At 38.2% G+C, this 27145-nt stretch overlaps 1 protein-coding gene across 1 annotated transcript in view; it reads right to left on the bottom strand.

Moving 5' to 3' along the window:
• The window catches only part of MYO3A (myosin IIIA), a 249363-nt gene that overhangs the window by 142314 nt on the left and 79904 nt on the right, over positions 1-27145 (bottom strand). The window lies entirely within an intron of this gene.

The raw sequence follows: 27145 nt of genomic DNA, 5'->3' as shown, positions 1-27145 counted from the left end.
CTTAAGTATCTGGATTTGCCCCTTGGTAGAAGGGGAAGGAATATATAGATTATGAGGGTTATTAAGAATCTTAACACTCACTTAGAAAACTTTAATGGTTTCTTATTGCTTAGAAATTTAAGCCTATTAATAAACTGCCCCTTCCCCTATCTAAGCCGACTACTCCTTTTGTTTACTATAATAGCTTCTGTCCTCTCTCATTTAGGGAAGGACATCATTCCCACTGCTTTTTCTCTCATTCCTACATCATTGAATTTTCTGTTATATCACCCATCCCACAAACAACAACAAACTGCCCTCCCCTGACTTCCAGTTTCCTCCACCTGCTGTTCTATTTCTTTGCTTTATAGTAAAAATCCTCAAAAGAATTATGTATACTTTTTTTTTTTTTTTTTTTTTGGAGATGAGTCTTGCTCTGTCACCCAGGCTGGAACGCAGTGGCGCGATCTCAGCTCACTGCAACCTCTGCCTCCCAGGTTCATGGGATTCTCCTGCCTCAGCTTCCTGAGCGGCTGGGATTACAGGCGTGGCCACCAAGCTCAGCTAATTTTTTTGTATTTTTAGTAGAGACGGGGTTTCACCATGTGGGCCAGGCTGGTCTTGAACTCCTGACTTCAAGTGATCTGCCCACCTTGGCCTCCCAGTGTGCTTGGATTATAGGCGTGAGCCACCGCGCCTGGCTTATACTTAGTTTCTTCAGGCTTTCATCTTGACACTCTATGGAAGCAGCTTTTGTTAAAGACTCTACTGACCTTTACATTGCTAAATCCATTGGTCAATTTTAAGTCCTCATTTTACCTAATCTACCAGCAGCATTTAACAAAGGCTTTCTTGAATACCTTTGCCTTGGTCTCCTGTAAGTCTCTCTTGATTCTCTTCCTTATCTCACTGGTATCTCTGTCTGAGTATCTTTTTCTGTTTTTTCCTTATCTTTCTGTTACACTTTGGGGGTCTCCCAAGTTTCAGTTCTTGAAGTTATCTTCTCTACATTCACTTCCTTATTTCATAGCCTCACATACCACTCATTCACTGATAACTACTAGCTCCAGACTTCTGCATATAAATGCTTATGTGATAATTCACTTGGAGAGACAGACACATCCAAAACCACGCTCCTAAATACTCTGCCTCCAAACCTACTCCTTCTCTGTGATTCTTTATCTCAGTCAATGGTGACTCCTTTCTTCTGATTGTTCAGGATGTTAGAGACATCGTTGGCTCTTCTGTTTCTCACACCCCTCATGCAATCTGTATACAAATTCCATTGCCTCTATCATCAAATTCTAACTAGGGCTAGACATTTCTCCCCACCACCCCCCACTGTATTTCTTCTCACTGCTGTAACAGCCACCCAAGAGATTTCCCTGCTGCCACCTTTACCTTCTGACACTCTTCCCAACACTGCAGCCAGAGTGATCTTCAAGAAAATAAGTCACGTCATGTCACTACTCTGCTCAAAGTTCCTCATCTTCCCATTATTACTCAAAGGAATATCCAACGCCGTACCATGGCCTACGAGGCCTATATGATTTGTGCATCTGTGCCTCCCTCAACACCCCTATTATTTCTCTAACATTATCTGTTTCTAATATCCCTCCTACTCAATTCTTTCCAACCTCATTGGCTTCCTTACTGTTTCCTGAATGCGTTAAGCATGCTTCTACCTCACAGCCTTGGTACTTGCTGTTCCCTCTGAGTGGAATGCCATTTTCTTTGATACCTGTAAAGCTCTTTCTTGCTTCCTATGGGCTTCTTTCAATATTACATTAATCAGAGTCTTTTCCTGGTGAGCCCTTGTGAATTAGTGGCTTCTCTCCAGAACTTCTCATCACCCTTTTCCTGCTCTATTTTTAGCCACTGGCTTCTCCGCCAGTTCTCCTCATCACCTCTCACATTCTACCTTGTCCTCTTTCATCTCCTATTAGATTGTAATTAATATAATACCAATCTAGATTTTATTGTAATAGTAAGACAGAGTACCTGTATTGTTCACTGCTGTATCCCCAGCAGCTGTAACAGTGCCTGGCATGCAGTAGGCCCTCAATAAATATTTGTTCAATGACTCATCACATGAAACTCATTCAAGGCCTTCCATAACATTACACAATCTGTCTTTCCAGTGTGTTTGCCAGAAAGTACACTTTTACACTTTAGCTTAACTGGACTTGTTTCTGTTTCTTAAACTATACATCCCTGTGCTTTTTTCACCTGTCATTTTGTTTCTGTTATTTCCTCCTCAGCCCCATCTGTATGATAAAACCTTATTCACTTTTCACAATCCACCTTAAATGTCACCTCACTTACACTCCTCAGCACAATTCTATACATCCTTTAGGACAGATATCTTAGTTAAATGTCATTTCAGTCATTCATTTGTGTGCTGGCCTTATACGCTTTACTAGATTGTAAATTTCTTAGGATAGGAATATCTTTTCAACATATGGTGCTGGAACAATTGGACATTCACGTGCAAAAAAAGTGACTCAAGACATTGACCTTTAAGCTTTTACAAATATTAACTCAAAATAAATCACAGATCTAAATGTAAAATGTAAAACTATAAAACTCCAGAAGATAACATAGGAAAAAATCTAGATACCCTTGGGTTTGGAAATAAGTTTTTATATGCAACACCAACAATGCCATCCATGAAATAAAAAATTGATAAATTGGGCTTCACTAAAATTATAAACATCTACACTGTGCAAGTTTATTTTAATAAAAAATGAAAACAAAAAATTCTCTCCAATCACACTTCTTTGGACTGTGCTATTTTCCTGCCAGGACACTGACTAATAGATCCAGTCACTCATTGACTTCTCTTCAATTCGAATGTTGCAGATTTCTGGTCGCAGATCTCACACATGAAAGATTAGAGTTTTCCCTCCACTGGACCCTGAAGTTACTCATTAATTATTTACCCCTCCACAGGAGACTTCCTAGCTCATTTTAGATAGCAGTGGTCCAAAAATGTCTATCTTTCAAGCTTCCAATATCTATTTTCCCTCTTCTTCAAATGGAAGCTAATACAAACTCACTCTGGTTCCTTCCCTTTTATCTCAAAATGATAGTATATTTTCACCTATCTTCTCATAGTCCCTTACCCCCATACACACTTCTTTTTCACTTTCCAGGGTAGAAGTGCCACCTTTCTTTTCCAGGGTTAACACTTTCCACCTGTCTCTCGATTTTATTTCCTGTGTAGCTTGCTGTATCATGCCATCAGAAGCTTCCTTTCCACAGATCCACATTCTTAGTTGATCACGTCTTCCATCATCCCAAGGTGTACAATCCTCAATTTGCTGCTTTCTTGTTAAGAAAATAAAAACCAAGCCACAGATTGGGAGAAACTGTTTGCAAATCATGTTTCTGATATTTAAAAAAATGTATCTAATGACAGAAATAGTGTCTTATAGCTATTTGCAACTCTTAATTAGATTCCTCCATTTTTTTTTTTTTTTTTTTTTTTTTTTGAGACGGTGTCTCGCTCTGTCTTCAGGCCAGAGTGCAATCGCGCAATCTCGACTCACTGCAACCTCTGCCTCCCAGGTTCAAGCGATTCTCCTGCCTCAGCCTCCTGAGTAGCTGAGACTACAGGCACGCTTCCACACCCAGCTAATTTTTGTACTTTTAGTAGAGACGGGGTTTCACCATGTTAGCCAGGATGGTCTCGATCTCCTGACCTCGTGATCCGCCCATCTTGGCTTCCCAAAGTGCTAGGATTACAAGATTCCTCCATAATTTTTATACCACTTAAAAAATTATGCACTTGTGTGGATAATTTAGTTAATATTTGAAGTCCTTACTAGATGTAAGCATCAAGATCTGCAAAACTATGCCTTTAGTTTCTTGTTGTATCCCAAGAATAAGGATATTGTTTAGAATAGTGTAGTTTCTCGATAAACTTTAGTTGAATGACTAAGTGACTGTATATCCCCCCACAACTTCTGGCATGGAATTTGCATATAGTTGGTCTCCACATTTGCTGAATTGAACAAGTATCATCTTATTTACTCCTCTATTTTCAAAGAGATTCTTACAAATATAACCATTTTTTATATATTCTTTTTAAGACAAAAGAGGAAGAAATCCAATTATCCATTTAATTGAAGGGCCCTGAACTTTTTGTCTGTTTTGGCTGCTACAGACTGTTCCTGGAGAACGACGGGGAATGGATGGTGAGGAGCAGAAGGATCAATACTTGGCTGGTTGGTACCCTCACTCTTCTGCTCCTGTGAATTCATCCTCCATGATGTTTTTGGTATTAGCTGTCAAAAACTTAGAAAAGATTTGGTCATTGTGATGATTAAAACAACCTCAGATAGATCCCTATCTTCTATGGTACAACTTAAAAATGTCTTGGCATGGATTTCATGGACCTTCACAATCTTGCCTTAAACAACCTTTCCAGCATCATTCTCCATCAGCTCTGTACGGAATAGCTCTCAACATACCAAGCATTTTCAAGACTCTGTACTTTGTTCATTCCATTTCTCTACCTGGAATTATTTTCCTTCCATGCTTGGCAAAATTCTACGTATCCTTCAAAGTTAGGCTTAAATTACCCTCTCTGTGAAGACACTGCAGGTCTTTCCAGAGAGAATACACCACTAGTGGAGAAGTTCTCACATTTAATGAAGTCAATACAGGTTCATTGTTCCTGCTAGACCTTGGGAAAGTTGTGTGTAGAAATCAAGTGTTATTCATCATTTTATGCCTTGATACAAAGATGCAAAAAACAAGGTGTCTTGAATCTTCATTACCTTAATTCAATATCCATGTTTGCCTGAAACCAACTGAAAGTTTGAGGTTTGCATAGAAAATAGCTTTATATGATTTTTCTTAGTATAATATTGGGCATTTCTTAAAAAGAGTAAGTACATCTACCTTTTCACAAGAACATGTAAATGTTTCCATAATTTTTATACATCAGTGAATAGCTAATCAATGATGACTGCTTATTTTTCTGGTTAACTTTCATGTTTCCAGTATTAAATAAGTTTTAAAATATGCATACATTGATTTGTCAGATTTAGCTACATACCAAGTGCCATATATTAGAATTGTAAGGAAAACACATTTTGATAGTTAAAATAACAAATTTATGGAAAGTGATAGCTGTGAATTTTGAAGGGCATTGGCTTTAGAATCTTCTCGTTATCACTTGCTTTTGTTTGTTTGTTTGTTTGTTTGTTTGAGATGGAGTCTCACTCTGTCACCCAGGTTGCAGTGCAGTGGCAAGATCTCAGTTCACTGAACCTTCCGGGTTCAAGCAATTCTCCTGCCTCAGCCTCCCAAGTAGCTGGGATTACAGGCACCCGCCACCATGCCAGGCTAATTTTTGTATTATTTATTTGTTTACTTATTTATTTATTTATTTTTTGAAATGGAGTTTCGCTCCTGTTGCCCAGGCTGGAGTGCAATGGCATGATCTTGGCTCACCACAACCTCTGCCTCCCAGGTTCAAGCTATTCTCCTGCCTCAGCCTCCCAAGTAGCCAGGATTACAGGCATGTGCCACCACAGCTGGCTGATTTTTTGTATTTTTAGTAGAGATGGGGTTTCTCCATGTTGGTTAGGTTGGTCTGGAGCTCCCGACTTCAGGTCATCTTCCCGCCTCGGCCTCCCAAAGTGCTGGGATTACAGGCGTGAGCCACCACGCCCGGCCTAAGTTTTGTATTTTTTGTAGAGCTGAGGTTTCACCATTTTGGCCAGGCTGGTCTCAAACTCCTGACCTCAAGTGATCCATCTGCTATGGCCTCCCAAAGTGTCATTGTTGTTTTAATAAAAATCTAAGTATGGAATTCAATCCAACTCATATTTATTGAGACCCTGCTATATGCAAGCATTTTCCCAGTAACCCCAAGTGTTGTAGGATTATTATAGGTGGAAAAAAATCCAGGTTGTACAATCAATGAGTTTCAAACTAGTGGGAGATGTAAACACAAATATTTTTAAAAACACAAAATATATGGCAAATGCCAAAATTAAAGTAATACATAAAGTAGAAATAGCAAGGAGGGAAAATTAATTCCATTTTGGAAAAGTGGGTATAGTTCTTAGTAGATTTAGCATTTAATCTTGGTCTTTAAGTAGAAGTAGGATTCCAGTAACCTGAGGAAGAGTATTTGTATGTAGGAGTGGTGACTGATGGGTGAAATAAATTAATATAATTCATCACATCAATAGGCTAAAAGAGAAAAATGACATGATCATATCAATAGATGCAGAGAAAACATCTGACAAAATTCAACCTCTTTTCATGATAACAACTCTCAATAAATGAGCCACAGAAGGGAGCTTCCTTAACTTCATAAACAACATGTAAAATAGCCTACAGTTATAATACATAATGATGAGAAATTAGAAGCCTTCCTGCTAAGATCAGAAACAAAGCAAGGATGTTCTCTCTCTATACTCCTTTTCATTATCATAGTGGAAGTCATAGCTAATGCAATAAAACCAAAAAATGACTTAAAAGGTATACTGATAGAGAAGAAAGAAATAAAAATGTCTTTGTTCGCAGATGACATGATTGTTTATGTTGAAAATCTAAAAAAGTCAGCATAAAAACCTCCTGAAATGAATAAGCAATTACAGCAAGGTTTTAGGATAAAAGATTAATATAAAAAAGTCATTTTTTCCTATATACCAGAAATGAATAAGTGAAAATGGAAATTAAAAACACAATACCACTTATGTTAGCAACCCCCACTGAAATACTTAAGTATAAATCTAACAAAATACATACAAGAAAATTACAAAACTCTGATAAAAGTAATAAAACAAGAACTAAGTAAATGGAGATATATTCTATGTTCATGGATAGGAAGACTCAATATTATCAAGGTGTCAGGTCTTTTCAACATGCTTTACAGATTCAATGCAATCCCAAGCAAAATCCAAACAAATTATTTTCTGGATACTGGCAAACCGATTCTAAAGTTTATATGGAAAATCAAAAGATCCAGAATAGCCAATTCAATATTGAAGGAGAAAAAGCTGGAGGACTGACACTGTGCAATTTCAAGACTTCCTATAAAGCTACAGTAATCATTCATTGCTGGTGGGAATGAAAAATGGTACAGCCAGTTTGGAAGACAGTTTGACAGTTTCTTATAAAATGAAGCATGCTCTTGCCATACAATTCAGCTACTGTGCTCCTTTCTACCCAAATGAGTAGAAAACCACACAAAAACCTGTACATGGATATTTATAGCAGCTTTTTTCATAATTGCCGCAACTGGAAACAACCAAGATGTCCTTCAAGAAGAAATAGGTAAATAAATTCTGGTACATTCAGACAATAGTGTATTTTCAGTGCTAAAAGGCAATGAGTTATCAAGCCATGAAAAAACATGGAAGAAACACAAATGCATATTGCTAAGTGAAAGAACTTAATCTGAAAAAACTACATATTATATGAGTCCAACTTTACTACATTCTGGAAAAGGCAAAACTATGGAGATGGTAAAAAGACCAGTAATTGCCAGCAATTAGAGGACACAGAGAGATGGATAGGCAGAGAACAGAGCATTTTTAGGTCAATGAAACTATTCAGTACAATGCTACAATTGTAATACTTATCATTATACATTTGTCAAAAGCTGTTGAATGTACAACACCAATAGTGAATCTTAATGTAAACTGTGGACTCTGGATGATAGTGATGTGTCAACGTAGGTTCACTAATTGTAACAAAAGTAACACTGTGGTGTGGGATGTTGATAGTGGAGAAGGCTGTGCCTACATGGGGGAAAGGGACACATGGGAAGTCCCTATGCCTTCCTCTCAATTTTGTTATAAACTTTAAACTGCTCTTAAAAATAAAGCTGATTTTAATAAAAAGCAAAAACAAAAACTCTCTTCAATCACATTTCTTTGGACTGTGCTATTTTTGCTTCCAGGGCACTGACTAATAGATCCAACTAGCCATTGACTTCTTTTCAGCTCCAATGTTGCTTATTTGTGGTCACAAAACTCACACCTGAAAGATTTTAGTTTTCTCTCCACTGGACCCTGAAGTCTACTTATTAATTATTTAACCCATCCAGGGGATGACTTCCTAGCTCATTTTACATAGCAGTTGTCCAAAAAGGTCTACCTTTCAAGCTTCCAATATCTATTTTCCTTTTTCTTCAATGGAAACTAACACAAACTCACTCAGGGTACTTCCCTTCTATCTCAAAATGATAGTATATTTTCATGTATCTTCCCTTCACATCCCTCCCAACTTCTCTGTGACTTCCAAGGTGGAAACATCGCCTTTCTTTTCCAGGGTTAACCCTACTAATTTGTCTATTGATTCTTTTTCCTGTGTAACTTGCTCTATCATCCTATCAGAAGCGTCCTTTCCACTGGGTCCATAGTCTCAGCTGATCAAGTCTTCTACCATCCTAAGTTGTCCTTTCCTCAATTTGCTGCATTTTTCTCAAACTTTTACAATCTCTACTCTTCCTTGTCAACTTTTCAAAGGACAATCTGAATTCACAGAATCCTTCCTTATTTACATTCGCTCAACTCACTAAACTCTGGCATCAGCACTGTTATCAGCCTCTTGAAAGTAAAACGACCTTCTTACCGTCCTATTCAATTGCCCTCTTTAGATTTCATTCTATTCAGTTCTTCTGTGTCCTTTAACTTTATTGATCTACTGTCTTGAAATTCTCTCCTCTGTAGCTTTCATGGCATCTGTTTTTGTTTTTTTTTTTTCCTCCTGTCCTTCTCACTGTGCCTCACCTCAATTATCTCCACCTCAGTCAATGACACCATCATCTCCTTCATGGATATGGAGAAAATGGAGTTTTGAGAAATTTTAAAGAGATTAAAATGATAAAATTTGGTGATGTAGTGGATATAAGAGTTGAAAAAGATGGAGATTTCTGGTGTGTACAATTAAATAGATGATGGTATCTGTCAACGAGATAAATACTAGAGGAGTTTCAGATTTTGTGAGGGAACATAGTGCTTTGCTTCTGGGCATTTGGAACTTGAACACATTTAGGACATCTGTATTTCTCAGTAATAATGCCCTTCCCTGACCTAGTTTCTTCAGCCTCCAACATCATACACTAAAGCTCTCTACATTCTGTTTATAGCAGATCACCACTGTCTCTGGGACACATGCCCTGCCATTATCCATTTACATGTGCTATAGATATGTTTGGTGTTTTTAAAAAATATTTATGCTCCTTGGCATTCTCTGAGAATCTTGGTTCTGTGGTTTAGTATTTGACATTAACTTTGGAAAATTCTCAGTCATTGTTGCTTAAAATATTTGTTTCTTCCTCTCTTCTCTTGGTATTCCCATTATGTATATATTATACTTTTTTAGTTATTCCACAGTTCTTAGATCTTCTATTCCAGTTTTTCCAATCTTTTCTCTCATTGCCTTTCCATTTCAGACATTTCTATTGATATATCTCAGAGATTCTTTCCTCCACTGAGTCCAGTCTACTAATGAGACCATTAAGGTTGTTCTTCATTTATGTTACAGTGCTTTTGATTTCTAACATTTCATATTCCTCAGAATTCCCATCTCTCTACTTACATTGCCCATCTGTCCTTGCATGTAGTCTACTTCATCCACTAGAGCCTTTATCATATTCATTATGGACTTACAAAAAATTCCTGGTGTGATAATTCAACATACCTGCCATATCTAAGCCTGGTTCTGATGCTTGCTCTGTTTCTTCAAACTGTGATTGCTGCCTGTTAGTATGCCTTGTAATTTTTTTTGAAAGCCAAGACTGGGTAAAAGTAACTCCAATAAACAGGCGTTTATTAATGTGTTGCTAACATGCTACAGGCATAAGGGAGGGGAAGCATTCTATAGTTATATGATTAGGTTTCAACCTTTTAATGCCAGTGACTTTCAACTGTGATCTTCACAAGTGCCTCAGTCTCCTCCTTCTCTACTCCCCTCCTATTCCTTAGGAAGGATAAGAGGAGGGTAAACCATGTTAAAAGGAACAGAATGCTCTGGCATATTTTTAAATGGCACTTTTTCGTCTCTCCCTGATGTAAACACAAAGGGATTTTTCTCTGAAATTTACTGTGAGAACCGGACTGATCTGCAGGTAAAACCTACACAAGTATGGAGGCCACCTGTGACTGGAATCTCCTATAGTTTTTAACTGTCAGACTGAGCCTCCAGCAATTCATCAATTACAGTTTAAATTTTCCCACCCCAGTAATTGCTCCCTTGGATGTCTCCAATTGCATGTTTCTGCTCCAATAAGCTGATATTGTCTGTATTTTCATACCTGTGGGGAGTGGTTTACCCTGTAACGTTACTTCTGTGATGGATCCAATAAGAGCTGTTGATTTTTCAGTTTGTTCAGCTTTTCACTGGTTGTTAGGATGGAGTGACAACTTCTAACCTCCTTACATGCTGGAGCAGAAACTGGATAAAGAGCCTGTCTTTATGAAGGTATGGGTACTGATAAAGGAAACAAACGAGAGCTAGTGAAGCTCCCTCTGCAGCAACTTTTACTACCCTCGGCCAGAAGCTGCAAGTGGACGAAGTGGTTTCCAAAAGCCAAGAGAGAGCTGTAGCTCTAGGGTTAGCACCACTGGATAGAAGCTGCTGCCTTAGGTAGATCCTGGCCATTGTCACTTCCAATCTGCAGGTGCTTGATTGGTACAGTGCACCAGGGTCAGCTTTCCAGGGCACATGGCAGAGTGAAGAAGCAGGAAGTAGACCTATGTATTAGTTTCCCATTGCTGCTGTAACAAGTTTATCACAAATCTTGTGGCATAAAACAATAAGTATTTATTCTCTCACAGTTCTGCAGGCCAGAAATCCAAAATCAGTTTCATCTGGAAATTCACGGTGTCATCAGCAGGGCTGGTTCCTTCTGGAGACTTTAGGGGAGAATCATTGTTTGGCCTTTTCCAGTTTCTGGAGGCTGCAGGCATTCTTTGGTCATGGCTGCATCAATTTAACAGCTGCTTCCACCCTCATATTGTTTTCTCCCTCACTAACCTTCTTGCCTCTGTCTTATGACTCTTATGATTACATTTAGGGCCCAGCCACTAATCCAGGATAATTTCCCCTTCTCTAGATCCTTGACTTAATCACATCTGTATGGCTCCTTTTGCCAGGCAAAGTAATATTCACAGATTCCAGGGATTAGACATGGGTATCTTAGAGGGTCATTACTGAGCCTACCAAAATCTAGAAAAGCAAATGGAAAATGCACAGAATACAGAAATATTGGCAGGAAGGTAAGAAAACCTGGATCATACGTAAAAACAGTTTAGCGAGTTTTCCATGAACTGCTGATTGGATACATGGGTGAAAAGGTGGGATTTCTTCATTAAACAATATTGTGCTCTCCACCTAAATCCTAGACTATTTAATAAAACCATAAATGTCTATTTCTAAAGTAAAACTTTCATTGCTACTATCTTGATCTTTAAGCCACCATTGTTTCTGACCTTGATTACTGCCAATAGTGAGAATGATCTTTTTTAAACATAACTCAGAAATGTCACCCATCCGGTCAGTACCCTCCGCATGTCACTCAAAATAAGGTCTCTTGTAATCTGATCCCACACCCACCCCATTGCTTCTCCCACCATATCTCCTAACACTGTGTCCCCACTTACTCCTCTCTAGCTTTCTCAATCCCTCTTGGCAGAGCCTCTAACACCTGGCTCACTCCTGCCTCAGAGGCTGACTCTTCTCTATGCCCAAAGAGTCACAAGCCTAAAGTACTTCTCTTGGTTGTGAGGTCTGGAATGACCACTGTTTTCAACACTGTAATCCCACCCTCCAACCCTGAGGACTTCCAGTCCCTCTTATATTGCTCTATTTTTCTTATTCTTTTTTTTTTTTTTTTTTTGAGACTGAGTCTCACACTGTTGCCCTGGCTGGAGTTCAATGGCATGATCTCAGCTGACTGCAACCTCCACCTCCCAGGTTCACACGATTCTCCTGCTTCAGCCTCCTGAGTAGCTGGGATTACAGGTGCACATCACCACACTTGGCTAATTTTTTGTATTTTTAGTAGAGATAGCATTTCACTATGTTGGCCAGACTGGTCTCGAACTCCTGACCTCATGATCCACCCTCCATCGCCTCCCAAAGTGCTGGGATTACAGGGGTGAGCCACCGCGCCTGGCTGCTCTGTTTTTCTTTAGCATGCATCACCATGTGATATACTACATTGCTCACTAAATTTTTTATATGTGTTGTCCGGGTCCTCCAATAAGTATATAAGCTCCGTGAAAACAGGTTTTGTTTTGCTTTGTTTTGTCACCGACTGACATATCCCATACTCCTAGATCAGATTCTCACAAATGGTGGATGCTCAAAATATATTTGAGTGAATAGTTTGCTTTTACTAAATGTTCATCTACTGTGAAACCAAATAAAACGTATTTTTATTTTTACACTCTGGTTATAAACAAATGTTCTAAGACAAAGTGTATATGTACTTTTCAAGGTATACATGTATATACACACATACATATGTATTAAATATAAATGTTTCAAGATAATTTTATACTTTTAATAGTTGCCTTTTGCCTTTATTTTATATAATTGATTTCCATTCTTGTTACTTTTCCACTCTTTCCATTCTTGTTACTTTTTTCAATGTTTTCTTTCTGTAAGACTTGGAAAAAGCAAAGTCGGAATCCTTCTATAAGAATGTTGTCCTCTTGTAAAAGTACAACTTGTTAACCAGATTATATTTTTCATTTACTCTGTAATACTGGAGAGACATAGTTTCAGACTATAAACATTTTCTTTCATTGTTGTCAAAGGTCACAAATACCCTTAGGGGTGGTTAATATAGCTTTATTTGTATTTCTGCTCTACACAATGAAAACAAAAAACCACTATGCTGCCTGATGTTAAATTTTTATCCTTACTATTTAGTTGTACTGTGTACTGTGGTAATGAAACAGCTTTATTTGCTTTTACTTTGCTTAAAAATACTCTTGTAAATATCAAGCTCTATCACCTAAGGCGATTAAGGAACCACTGGGGTAGAATAGCAATCCTTTGTTAAACATAAATCTAATCAATTGTTTTGTATTCATTTCCTTATCCATCTTTAAATTCCAGTAACAAGAACAACCAACATTGTCTACCAGCACTGGTAGTATCAACAGGAGTACAGGCTCTCCCTGGTGTGCCCTAGAAGACTAGATTTTATTTATCTGCAGTTTGACCCCTTTGACCAGGTGTGTAGTTTTGAAATGATGGTGGAGAAGGAAGTACACACCAGCCTGGTGAGCCATAGCACTGACTCTCAATACCTGGAGTGACAGGTATCATAGTAGCCAAGCCCCCAGTAAGTCTTAATTGCCCTCTTCATTCCTGGAAACTTTCTTCTTTCGCATTTACTTCTTTAAAGATGTACTTTAATCTGGACTGCACAGATAAATATGTACTCATAAAATTTGTAGCAATGTTGGAAAGAAGGATGGGATTGGAAAAGTGATACATGAAAGTAGATGAAAATCTGTACATGTTTAGCTAGGTACTTGTGTATCCACACCTTTAATTTATTCTAAATCTCTGTAAGAGGATTGTCCCTACTTTTTTCTAGGTGGACACTAAAGCATATGAAATAAATGAAATCCAAGAGATTTTATACATAGTTTGCATGTTCCTATGTGATAATCTATACCTTATAATGTTATTGCACATTTAAAATCAGTTCTTGCTTTTTCTTTTCTCTACTGCTTCTTGCTTATTCATTACCATAATGAGGATTTATTACTCCGGGGCACATTTTATGTAAAGGATCAGATAAATATTTTCAGCTTTTCAGCTTTGCAGCCTACACAACCTGTGTTACAACTACTCAACCCTGTCATTGTGGCATGAAAACAGCTATAGTCAATACATAAATGGATAAGCATAGCTCTGTTCTAATAACACTTCATTCACAAAAATAGGTGGCAAGCCTGATTAGACCTATGAGCCATAACTGCTGACCTTGTAATAGGCAAAAAATCTGGAGAAAAGAGGAGCCTGAAGTGGGGGATGGCAAGCCACTATCAATCATCTGTGGTTCACAAGATAATTTTAAATATATATTTATACATAATATATAATATTTTATATATAGTATATAATACATATGTATGTATTAAAGATCAATGCATACTTTATGACTGGGAGAGTGAAACTATTTTTAAAAACTAAACCACAAAATGTCTAGTACATTAAAAATTTACAAGCCAGTAGCAAAGATTAGCATTTTTCTATATGCTCACCCAATTAGATGTCTCCTTTGATGTAACTGATGTGTATAGAAATCAACTTTTAAAGCATTGTCTTTTCCCCAATCATTTAGACTTTTCTTTCAGAAAAATATTAAATTCTTTCTAATCTCCAATTTTTAGTGGCTTCTGGCATTATAAGCTTTTCTGACCACCATCCTTCATGTCTTTGATACAGTGATAAAGAATATTACGTGATGTTTAAGGGTCTTAAGTTTTTCATGAATGCTCCAGTTAGTTTCTTATATAAAAATAGAATATCTCTAGAAATATATGCAAGAAATTGGGTACATTGGCTGCCTCTATGGAGGGATATTAGTGGGAAGACTTTTTCACTGACTACAGTTGTGCACTATTTTAATATGCAAGGATTACATATTCAAACAACAGAAGAAAAGATATGTTACACTCTAGTATAAATTTTGATTTATAACTGAGGAACAACCTAAAGAAGTGATGTATAATCATTTATTTATGAGTTGAACAATAGGCACAATCCTACCTGTTAAGAGGAGTACCTTCATTAAGTCTATTAGCAAATTTTAAGCAACATCTACCATATGGAAATCCCTTTTGGGTGGCTCTGGGCTAGCTGAGAGGATTTGTGTGCTTTTGAAAAGGAATCAGATGTCTGGAGGCTAAAGAAAAAAATGTCATACTGGGAAATTTTGTGTGTTTACATTGTAAATGTGACTTCTCTCTGCTCTGTATTATTTCAGATAGAGCAACCTGAGTTTTAGATGTTGAAATAAATCTGGTATCTGTGTTGGCAAGAATATTTTATGGTTCTTCTCCAACTGCAAAATTCCTAACATCTGTCTTCACTCCACGCTTATCTTAGAGACAAGTAAAAGCATAGACACAAGTAAAAAAAAAAAAACCCAGCAAAGAAACACAGTTTCTGTAAGTAGAATTTTGTTGCAAGATGGAGTGGCATAGTCCCTTCAACATATAGAGCTGTGTTACCAGAGCCGCTACAAGTTTCTGTGGGACAAACACCATTACAGGAAAATAATCTGGTTGATGGCTAGGAAGGTTGATGGTGTTTACCTTTTCGAAGAATCATTAAATGGCATGATGGGTCACTGGTGATTGTAGGATTGTTTTTAATACATTGATTTTTTCCAAGTATAAAAATAACGGCCAGGCGCGGTGGCTCACACCTATAATCCCGGCACTTTGGGAGGCCAAGGTGGGTGGATCACAAGGTCAGGAGATCAAGACCATCCTGGCTAACATGGTGAAACCCTGTCTCTACTAAAAATAGAAAAAATAATTAAAAATAATTAGCTGGGCATGGTGGCAGGCACCTGTAGTCCCGGCTACTCGGGAGGCTGAGGTAGGAGAATGGCGTGAACCTGGGAGGAGGAGTTTGCAGTGAGCTGAGATCGTGCCACTGCACTCCAGCCTGGGCGACAGAGCAAGACTCCATCTCAAAAAAAAGAAAAGAAAAAGAATTACATATATGTGTGTGTGTGTGTGTGTGTGTGTGTGTATATATATATATATATATATACGTACTTTCTTTGTAAAAAAAATTAAATGTCAAAGGTCTAAGAAGAAAAAGATCACTTATAACTCCATCACCAAGAGACAATCACTATTAACATTTTATATGTTTCCTTATATCATTTTATTTATGCAGATTTAAAAAAAATTTTCATTCTTTAGAAATGTGCTTTCATACTGACTTGAAGATAACATTTTGCAGATAATTGCTTTGTAGACAGTGTTTTTACTTAAGATGATAGATTTATTTAACATGCCGAGACCTATCCATGTCATTAAATATTCTTGAAAGCTTTCATTTTAAAGTCTACCTACCTTCTATTTTTAGGAGAGTCCATTACTTAAGCATCCTTCTATTGTTGTATACTCTCCTTTATTCGCTATTATTAGTATGCCCATATAAATATATGCGTACAAAAATGTTTTTCCTCTTCCTTGGGAAAAGAACAAAATTTGTTGGGTCAAAGGATATAAATTTTTATAATCTTTTATCTAATTATAAAAGAAATGCATGTTTATTATGGAGAACCTAGAAAAACAGACTAAAAAGACATTTCTCTTACAGTTCTCTGTACCAGAACTCTCAACTGATGACCATAACTCACACTTCACTGAGCCATTATAAACAAGTAGAAAGAATTTCAGCTGGATGCGGTGGCTCACGCCTGTAATCCCAGCACTTTGGGAGGCCGAGGTGGGCGGATTATGAGGTCAGGAGATTGAGACCATCCTGGCCAACATAGTGAAACCCCGTCTCTACTAAAAATACAAAAATTAGCCAGGCGTGGCAGCGGTGCTTGTAGTCCCAGCTCCTTGGCAGGCTGAGGCAGGAGAATTGCTTGAACCTGGGAGGTGAAGGCAGTGAGCCGAGATTGCGCCACTGCACTCCAGCCTGGGTGACAGAGCGAGACTTGGTCTCAAAAAAAAGTAAAGAATTTCATCTTTGCATCACTCTGCCTTCTTTCTGGTTCCAATGGAGAAGAAACTGTCTCTGCTTGAGCAAAGGCTAACTTTTCTGCTTGTTCACTTGCTGTTTACAGGATCCACTGCTGTAATGATCCCCTTTCATATGCATCATCAACCTCCTCCTTCCATCAACATACAACCTGTGCTCTAGTATCTCCCATCTTTAAAATTATCTCCTTTGATCCTCTGTCCTTTCCAGCTATTACCTTAATTCTCATCCCTCATAGCTGAGCTTCTTAAAAGAGGAGTTCTTATTCCTTATTTCTCCTTCCTCACTTTGTCTCTCTCCTCCATCTCTCCTGGCTAGAACTGCCCTTCACCCCACTCTACGGAGGTGGCTCTTCTCAAGGTCATTAAATAACTCTGTGGGGCCAAATTCAATGTTACACTATTTTCTTGAATGTTCAGCACTACTTGGCAGAGTTGACTATTCTCTCCAAAACACTCAGGTTACGTGGCTTGCAGTAGACCACATTCTCTGCTCTTCCTCCCTTAAGGGCTATACTCCCTTAATCTCCTATTGTGGCTCCTCTGCTAGTGACTAAATGTTGCTGTTCCCCAGAGTTCTGTCCTGGGCCTCCTTCACTTTTCTTTCTTAACATTCACATTCAGTGACCTCATCCAATGCCGTGGCATAGAATACTTCTATAAGCAAACACCTCAAAGCATTATCTCCAACATGGATTTCTCCCCTGAAGTCCACACTACTACATCCAACTGCCTTCTTGGTAACTCCACTTTGATATTTAAATGGCATATCAAATGTAGCATTACCACAATAGAATGCATGACCACCCTCAAACCTATATGAATAAATACAGGAGAATTACACTATCATTCATGGACAGGGAACAAAATCTGTACTTTAGTCTGGGCTGCCCAGGTGATGTTAGGCTTTATATACACAGACCACACACACACACACGTATATATGTATGTATATAATCTATATCACAAGTTCCCCTTGTGGGAATAGACCATGAAATAATAATATTCCATTTCAATTTCTAGTCCCAAGACTGGCATTGTCACGGTTAGGTATTTGCTTATTTCCCTATCTTTCTTTCTTTTTGCTAAAACATTGGGAATTTTGACTTCAGATTTTTCACTTAGAAAAAAAACAAGTTGTATTTATATAAATGTATACTACCTAACTGCAAAGTAAATAAGAATCTTCCAAAACTACAAATTCTGTTAAATATAATACTTTTTTTTTCAGAGATTAGAAACATAAATGGGAAAACAAACAAGATTAGTGCAGCTGAACAGTCAGAGATAAAGCTCTATGTTCCTGGCAGTAAGGAATGAGGGGCATGTCAGTTTGAATTCTACTGAAAGACTAAATTATTCTGACCTAAAACTATACTACTATCCTTAAAAAAATATTTCTCCCCCTTCCCTGTCATTGCTAAAGTTATATCTACTCTAAAGCACAATTTTCCAGTAAGGTACTGTCAATAGATTTATTACTAAGGCCTTTGACACAAAGACAAAAATGTTTTTAGAGGATTAAAAATGTGAAGGCACCCAGGGAAAACAGTTGCTCTGCACTCTATTCAACCCATGCATCTTGTTTCACTGCAAAAAAAGAATAAAAATTTTATCATCCATACTCAGTGCCCTGCCTCCTATGGGGCAGAACTCAACAGTAAATGTAAGTCTATGCAAATGTGTCTTTTCTTTTTTCTCTTTTTCCTTTTTCTTTCTTTCTTTTTTTTATTGAGATGGATTCTGGCTCTGTCACCCAGGCTGGAGCACAGTTGTGCAATCTTGGCTCACTGCAAGCTCCACCTCCCAGGTCACACCATTCTGCCTCAGCCTCCCAAGTAGCTGGGACTACAGGCACCTGCCACCATGCTCGGCTAATTTTTTTTGTATTTTTAGTAGAGATGGGGTTTCACCATGTTAGCCAGGACAGTCTCTATCTCCTGACCTTGTGATCCATCTGCCTTGGCCTCCCAAAGTGCTGGGATTACAGGTGTGAGCCACCGCACTCGGCCACAAATGTGTCTTTTCTTATGACACCAATAGTAAAAATGGACTCAGTCAAATCCTAGGCATTGCTAATTTGAAGGAAAAAAAGCAAAAACTTAGTATTGCAATATTTATTGAAATTCATAATATAGGTTAAAGCTATTGATAATCCTTTAGGTTATATGTGTCTTTTTTTTCTCTCTCTACAATATTTTTTTTAAGGCCAAAAGATGTATACTCAGAATTTTTCAGGAAATTTTATTTTTAGTAAAATGTGTTTTATTTCTTTGTATTTAAGTACACATATTTGTTGGATTCATCTTATTTTGTCCCATGAAATCAAACGTAATAGTTTTCAGAAACCTCTTTAAACAAAATAATTATAAAATTACAAGAATGTACAAATATTTTTGAAACAAGTAAACAATTGAGTCCATTTAATGAAGCTAAAAATAGGTAATGCTATCAGTAAAATAATTATTTCTAGAACATCATTGGAAACATTTACCTTACAGGAATTTGGGAATCTTACCTAAACTTACAGAATTTGTAAAGTGATCCGAATAGCTGATAAAATTTAAGTGTTCCTATCTGTATTTAGCATATTTTAATACTAACTACTAATGAAAAATAGTATTTCATCGCATGATGCTGAAGGTACCAAAGAAACAACTAATAAATGAATCCACGTGAACTTTAGAGAAACATGTTACGATCTCATCTTTGTATGTATTTGCTGAATGTATTTCTATGTGAATGCAATCTTATATGAAAGTACTTTGGGTGACAAAATTTTTCAGGCTAAATCAGTATCCAGATTACAAACAATGAACCAGGGATAGCTTTTTAACTCTACTGGGTTCTCTATTTGTGTACATAGCTAATATCACAGATGGTAATCTATTTTGGGTTGTAAAGCAAATGTATTCAGAATTTTCTCAGGCTCCCGATCCACATGTCCACATTGCACAACTCCAGGGGGCACCATTAATGTTCTATTTATGTGCTCCAGGGTGAGGACACTGACGTGGAATATGATATGAATAGAGCCTCCTGGAGTTGTACGACATGGGCCACCTGTGTTGAAAATACAGTTTTTCCTCTGCTCTCACACCACAATTAACACAGAAGACTTCTGTGGCCAGATGTGTATAGTTTTTTTCTCAATGTATCAAGCAAGCAATCAGTTTTGCAGCAGACACCAATAGACCAATAGGTGTCCTCCACCCCAGTTCAATTCTGTCACTATCCACCTGGAGATAGTATCAGATTACACAGGTTGAGGGCTCAGTTCTACTAAACTGTTCCCCACTTCCAACATTAATAGCAAGCCGCAGGTTGTTTTACCTGTGCTTCTGACCAGCACTATAAATCAGGGTTTCCATGACCCTCTCCTTGGGTTTGATTAAGTTGTTAGAGTGCCTCACTTCCTAACACTTACTGGTTTATTATAAAGGATATTACAAAGGATATAGATAAAGAGATGTGTAGGGCAAGGCATGTGGGAAAGAGCTTCCATGATCATGCGCCACCCTCCACATGAATGAGTTCTTATTCACCCTCCTGCAAGAGCTCAGCTGGTCGGAAGTTCTCTGTACCCTGTTCTCTTGGGCCTTTTACAGAGACTTCACTGGATAGGCACCAATGAAGCATGGACAACCTTGTAAAAATGAGATTGGATAAAGAGTGGGTCTTATGATCTGCAATCAGACAAGGTAGGTCAGATAATTTCTTTATGGGCAGCCCCAAGACAGAAAGGTGGGTAAATATTTTATTTTTGGTCTCTGTGGCCTGCTTGGGGAGCAAAAGGAGCAGATGAAAGGAGGACCAGGGAAGGTCAGAAAGTAAGATTCTGTTTCCTGAGGACTGCTTCTGAGACCTAAAGCACCCCAACACTATAACAAAAGTCTATCTGAAGCTGTTCCAAAGCTGCTGCAGGAACCAAGGATAAAAATCCACATACTTCAACAAAAGATATGCTTATTGTTTTAGTCACTCAGGAAATACAAGGACTATGGAAGTTATGGACTAGGAACTGTGTTATGTGTACATATTTTCATATATATATAATGAACATTATCTATCTATCTTTCTATCTATCTGTCTATCTAATGCCAACTTAGGGGTACAATAAGTGTCATAACACTAGTAATCAAATTTTACATTCATGGACAGGCAACAACATCTATATAAAAATGCAGGCTGATAGTTATCACATGCTAATGTGGGACTTCTGTCACTTTACAAAATCCCCATAAGTATGTCTCACAAGTGCTTAGGGACAAGTCTGCTTTAGCCAGACACCACTGGTACTCAGCCCTCACTTAGATGGACACTGGTCTCTTTCCCACTTTGCTGGGCAGATGGTGGCTGGCACCCTGTTAGTCGCTCTGGGCGTTCTTGCTGCTCCTGAGCATATGGAGTCCTTGCTGGCCAGGCTCAGCATTGCTCAGCCAGAAAAGCAGTGTCTCCAGTTGCTCTGCCAGGGATTTTGCTCCTCTGCTGCTGATACTCTGGATGGATACACTGCTGCTGTGCTGGACAGCCTGCACACCAGGCATGCCATGCCCTTCTGCAGCTCCATTCATGCAGGAGTCCTTTCAGATGTCAAATAGATGGATCTATTTGTTATGTGTTATATGTTATGTGTTATGTGCTAATTGACATGGAAAAGCACAGCTGCTTGTACCCCTCTTTTACAGGTTGAGTGAAACAGCTCTTTCAGTTCTTTCAGTTTTTACTTGTAGCCCCACCCTTCCTTAGGACACAGATATGTACCCCATTGGTTGGGCTAGGCTTGAGATGGCTTTTGTTAAGAGCCAATGTGTATATTCAGAGCTCTGACTCCCTCCAATCACTAAGGCTTTGCTACTGGGTCAAATTAGTGGTCTTCTCCCTAGTATTAGTTACATATAAAGAGCATGTTATCCTTGGCAAAACGAGTCCTGCCAGGCCAACCCATCTTATCACCGCAGAAAGCAAAACCAGGCTGAACTCAGCTGACACTTACCCAAAGAAGGAGTATTTAAACCAGCCCTAGCCAGGGGAAATCGCCCATCCCAGTGGTCAGAATCTGAGATTTGGCAAGCCTTGCCAGCATGGGCTAAAGTGCTCTGGGGTGCTAAATAAACTTGAAAGGCAGCCTAGGCCACAAAGACTGCAACTCATAGGTAAGTCCTACTGCTGAACTGGGCTCAGAGTCAGTGGGCTAAGGGAGTGTTTGCTCCACCCCTTCTCCAATGACAGGCTGCACAGCTCACAGCTCCAAAACAGAACCTTTTTTTCAACCTGAGAAGAGGAGAGGAAAGAGTAAAGAGGACTTTGTTTTGCATCTTGAATACCAGCTCAGCCATAATAGGATAGGGCAGCAATCAGAGTCATGAGGCCCCCTTTCAAGGCCCTAGTTCCCATATGACATGTCTAGACTCAACCTCGGCCAGAAGAGATGCTGCTGACTTAAAGGGAAGAACCAAGTCCTGGCAGGACCCATCACCTGAATGACCAGCAGTGATACCCAGATGGTACACCATGAGCCTTGGGTGAGACTCAGACGTGCTGGCTTCAAGTGAGAATCAGCATATTCCCAGCTGTGATGGCTGTGGACAGAAGACTCCTTCTTCTTGAGAAAAGCAGAGGGAAAAGTAAAGGGGACTGTGTCTTGCATCTTAGCCACCAGCTTCGCCACAAGGGCGTACAGCATTAAGTGTGGTCCCCATTCCAGGTCTTGGATCTGGGACAGTATTTATGAACCTGCCCTGGGCTAGAAAGGAGCCCCCTGCCCTGAAAGGTGAGTCACAGGCCAGGCAACATTCACCATGGGCTGAATGAAGAGCACTTATGCTGCAAGTGAACACTGCTGGTAGCGTGGCAGTACTCCCTAAGGGCCTGTGGTGGTGATGACCATGGGGTGAGGCTCCTCTGCCTGTGGAAAGGGCAGGTAAGAGTGGGAAAGACTGTGTCTCATGGCTTGAGGGCCAGCTCACCCACAGTACAATAGAACATCAGGTAAGTTTCTAAGGTTCTTGACTCCAGTCCCTAGATCCTTGATGACATCTCTGGACCTACCCAGGGCCCAAGGGAACTCACTGTCCTGAAGTAAGGACATAATCCTTGCTGGCTTTGCCACCTGCTGATTGTAGAACTTCAGAGCCTTGAGCAAACATAGGCAGTAGCCAGGTAGTGGTTACAGTGGGCATGGGGCAAGACACAGAGCTATGCTGCCTTCAGGTCTGACTCAGTGCAGTCCCAGCAGCCACCAGGGTGCTTGTGTCATCCCATCCCCAGATCCAGCTCAGAACAGAGAGAGAGAGAGAGAGGCTCTTTGTTTGGCAGAAAGTACAGGAAGAGAACAAAAGTCTCTGCTTGGCAATTCAGGAAATTCTTCAAGATCTTATCCAAGTACTTCTATGAGTCTGCAAGAAGCACAGAATCACTGGGCTGAGGGTGTCCCCTAATACACATATGGCTTAGATCACAAGAACCAAGTCCTTTCAAATACCTGAAAAGCCTTCCCAAGAAAGACAGGCACAAACAAGTCCAGGCTGCAAACACTATCAGAAATAGCTAACTCTTCATTGTCCAGACATAGATGAATGTCCACAAGCATCAAAACTATCCAGGGAAACATGACCTCACCAAATTAATGAAATAAGTCACCAGGGACCAATACTGGAGAAAGAAAGGTACGTGACTTTTTAGACAAAGAATTCAAAATAGTTGTTTCGAGGAAACTCAAAGAAATTCAAGATAACACAGAGAAGAAATTCAGAATTCTATCAGATAAATTAAACTAAGAGATTGAAATAATTAAACATAATCAAACAGAAATTCTGGGGTTGAAAAATGCAATTGACATTACAGAATGCATCAGATTTAACAGCAGATTTGACTAAGCAGAAGAAAGAATTAGTGAGTTTTAGGACAGGCTATTTGAAAATGCAATCAGAAGAGACAAAAGAAAAAAGAATAAAAAACAATAAAGCGCAACTACAGGATCTAGAAAATGCCCTCAAAAAGGAAAAATGTAAAACTTACTGGCTAAAAGAGGAAGTAGAGAAAGAGGGGTAGAGAGTTTATTGAAAGGGATAATAATTTTTCAACCTAGAAAAAGATATCAATGTCCAAGAAGAAGAAGGTTATAGAACACCAAGCAGATTTAATCCAAAGAACACCACCTCAAGGTATTTAATAATCAAACTCCCAAAGGTTAACGATAAAGAAAGGATCCTAAAAGTAGTGAGACAAAAGAAGTAAATTATATACAAGGGAGCTCCAATACATTGGGCAGCTGAAATTTTAGTGGAAACCTTACAGACCAGGAGAGAGTGACATGACATACTTAAAGTACTACACTAGAATAGTATATATAGCAAAAATATCCTTCAAACATGAAGGAGAAATAAAGAATTTCCCACACAAGCAAAAGTTAGGGATTTTATCAATAATAAACCTGTCCTACAAGAAATGCTAATGGGAATACTTCCATTAGGAAGAAAAGCATTTCAATGAGCAATAAGAAATCATTTTAAGGTGCAAAATTTACTAGTAACAGTAAGTACAAGGAAAAACACAGAATATTATAATACTGTAACTATGGTAAATTACTGCTAAGCAGGAAGACTAAAAGATGAACCAATCAAAAACAATGACTACAATCACGTGTCAAGACATAGACCGTACAATAAGACACAGATAGAAACAACAAAAAGTTAAAAAGCAGAAGAATGAAGTTAAGGTGTAGAGTTTTATTAGTTTTCATTTTGCTTGTTTGTTTATGCAAACATTGTTAAGTTGTTACCAGCTTACAACAATGGGTTATAAGATAGTATGTGCAAGCCTCGTGGTGACCTCAAATCAGAAAACATATAGCAGTTATACAAAAAATAAGCAAGAAATTAAATCATACCACCAGAGAAAATTACCTTCACTAAAAGGAAGAGAACAAGGAAGAAAAGAAGGAGGAGAATACCACAAAACAACTAGAAAACAAATAACAAAATGGCAGGAGTAATTCCTTACTTATCAATAATAATATTGAAGTTAAGTGGACTAAACTCTCCAATCAAAAGACATAGAGTGGCTGAATGGATAAAAACAACCACCACCACCACCACCCAAATGAAAAAAAAGACACACATAGACTGAAAATAAAGGAATGGAAAGAGGTGTTCTGTGCCAATGGGAACCAAAAAAAGCAGGAGTCACTATACTTACACCAGACAAAATAGATTTCAAGACAAAAACTATAAGAAGAAACAAAAAAAGGTCACTATGTAATATAAAGAGGTCAATTCAGCAAGAGGATGTAACAATTGTAAATATATGCACCCGACACTGGAGCACCCAGATATATAAAGCAAATATTAGAGCTAAATAGAGAGACATAGACCCCAATAAAATAACAGCTGGAGACTTAAATACTTCACCTTCAGCATTGAATAGATCTTCCAGAAAGAAAATCATCAAAGAAACATCAGGCTTAATCTGCATTATAGATGAGATAGACCTAATAAATATTTATAGAACATTCATCCAGTGGCTACAGAATAAACATTTTGTTCTCAGCACACGGGTAATTCTCAAAGATACATGATATGTTAGGTGACAAAACACATCTTACAATTTTTTAAATGGAAATAATATCAAGCATCTTCTCTGACCACAATGAAACAAAACTAGAAATCAATAACAAGAGCATTTTTGGAAACTATACGAACACAGAGAAATTAACTCTTTTTCCATTTACCCCATCAATACTTGCTGGTGGTGCTTGTAGCTGCAGTGTTTACCCTAAGATAACTTTGCTGTGAAGTATTTTGCCTTTATTATTATTTTTGCATCTCTCTTGTATATTGACTTTGGAAACAAAAGATAACATTCTATTTATAGCATTCTGGTTTTGGTAGTGGTATTTTCATTTACAAAATATAACAATTCTCAATTGCTGAAAATGTCAAATCCTAGAAAGCGTAGCATCCCTCCAAGTGATGTTAACATCGTTCTTGAACAATTGTTGGCTGAAGATTCATTTGATGAATCTGATTTTTCCAAAATAGACAATTCTGATGATTCAGACTACTCTAACATTAGTTCTGTTTTGAAATAACTCCAAGAAGAGTTCTTATATTTTATTTTCACATTGAAAATCAGTCAGATTTGCTGCAGTCTCAAAAAGTATGTTTATGTAAAATTAAATGAGCAATGGCAGCAAGGTGCACTTAAAAAAAACAGGAACAGGGTTAAACAACATGTTACTAAACAACTAATGGGTCAATGAAGACATTAAGAAGGAAACTGAAAAATTTCTTGAAATAAAAATTATAATGAAAGCACAACATACTAAAACCTATGGAATACAGTGACAGCAGTAATAGGAGGGAAATGTATAGCTATCAGTGCTTACATCAAAAAAAAAACTTCAAATAAACAACCTAATGATGCAGGCAAGAGCTAAAAAAGCAAGAACAATCTAAACTCAAGATTAGTAAAAGAAAAGAAATAATAAAGATCAGAGCAGAAATAAACGAATTTGAAATGAAGAAAGCAATGCAAAAGATCAATTAAACAAAAGATTGATTTTTTAAAGATAAAGAAAATTGACAAACCTTTAGCCAGACTAAGAAAAATGAGAGAAGACCCAATTAAGTAAAATCAGAATTGAAAAAGGATACATTACAACTGATACCACAGAAATTCAAAGGATCTTTGGTAGCTGATAGGAGCAAGTGTATGTCAATAAATTAAAAAATCTAGAATAAATAAATAAATTCCTAGACACATACAATCTACCAAGATTGAACCATAAAGAAATCCAAAACCTGAACAGACCAATATGAAGTAATGAGATCAAAGCCATAATAAAAAGTCTCTCAGCAAAAAAAGCCTGGGACACAATGGCTTCACTGCTGACACCTACCAAACATTTAAAGAACTAATGCCAATCCTCCTCAAACTATTCTGAAAAGTAGAGGAGAAAGAAAGCCCTATAGGGCAATATCACAAATGAATCTTGATGCAAAAATTCTCAACAAAATACTACCAAACCAAATTCAACTACACATTTTGTAATCCCAGCACTTTGGGAGGCTGAGGCAGGCGGATGACCTGAGGTTGGGAATTCGACACCAGCCTGACCAACATGGAGAAATCCCGTCTCTACTAAAAATACAACAACAACAACAAAAATTAGCCAGGCATGGTGGCGTCTGCCTGTAATCCCAGCTACTCGGGAGGCTGAGGCAGGAGAATCACTTGAACCCAGGAGGCGGAGGTTGCGGTGAGCCGAGATCATGCCATTGCACTCTAGCCTGGGCAACAAGAGTGAAAATCCATCTCAAAACAAATAAACAAACAAACAAAAACTCATTCATTATGAGCAAGTGGGATTTATCCCAGGGATGTAAGGATGGTTCAACATATGCAAATCAATCAATGTGATACATTATATTAACAGA

This window comes from Macaca mulatta, chromosome 9 (assembly GCF_049350105.2).
Source record: "Macaca mulatta isolate MMU2019108-1 chromosome 9, T2T-MMU8v2.0, whole genome shotgun sequence".
NCBI classification, from domain to species: Eukaryota; Metazoa; Chordata; class Mammalia; order Primates; family Cercopithecidae; genus Macaca; species Macaca mulatta.
Note: the sequence above shows the minus strand (reverse complement) of the source record. Positions and strands in the feature narration are given on the sequence as shown.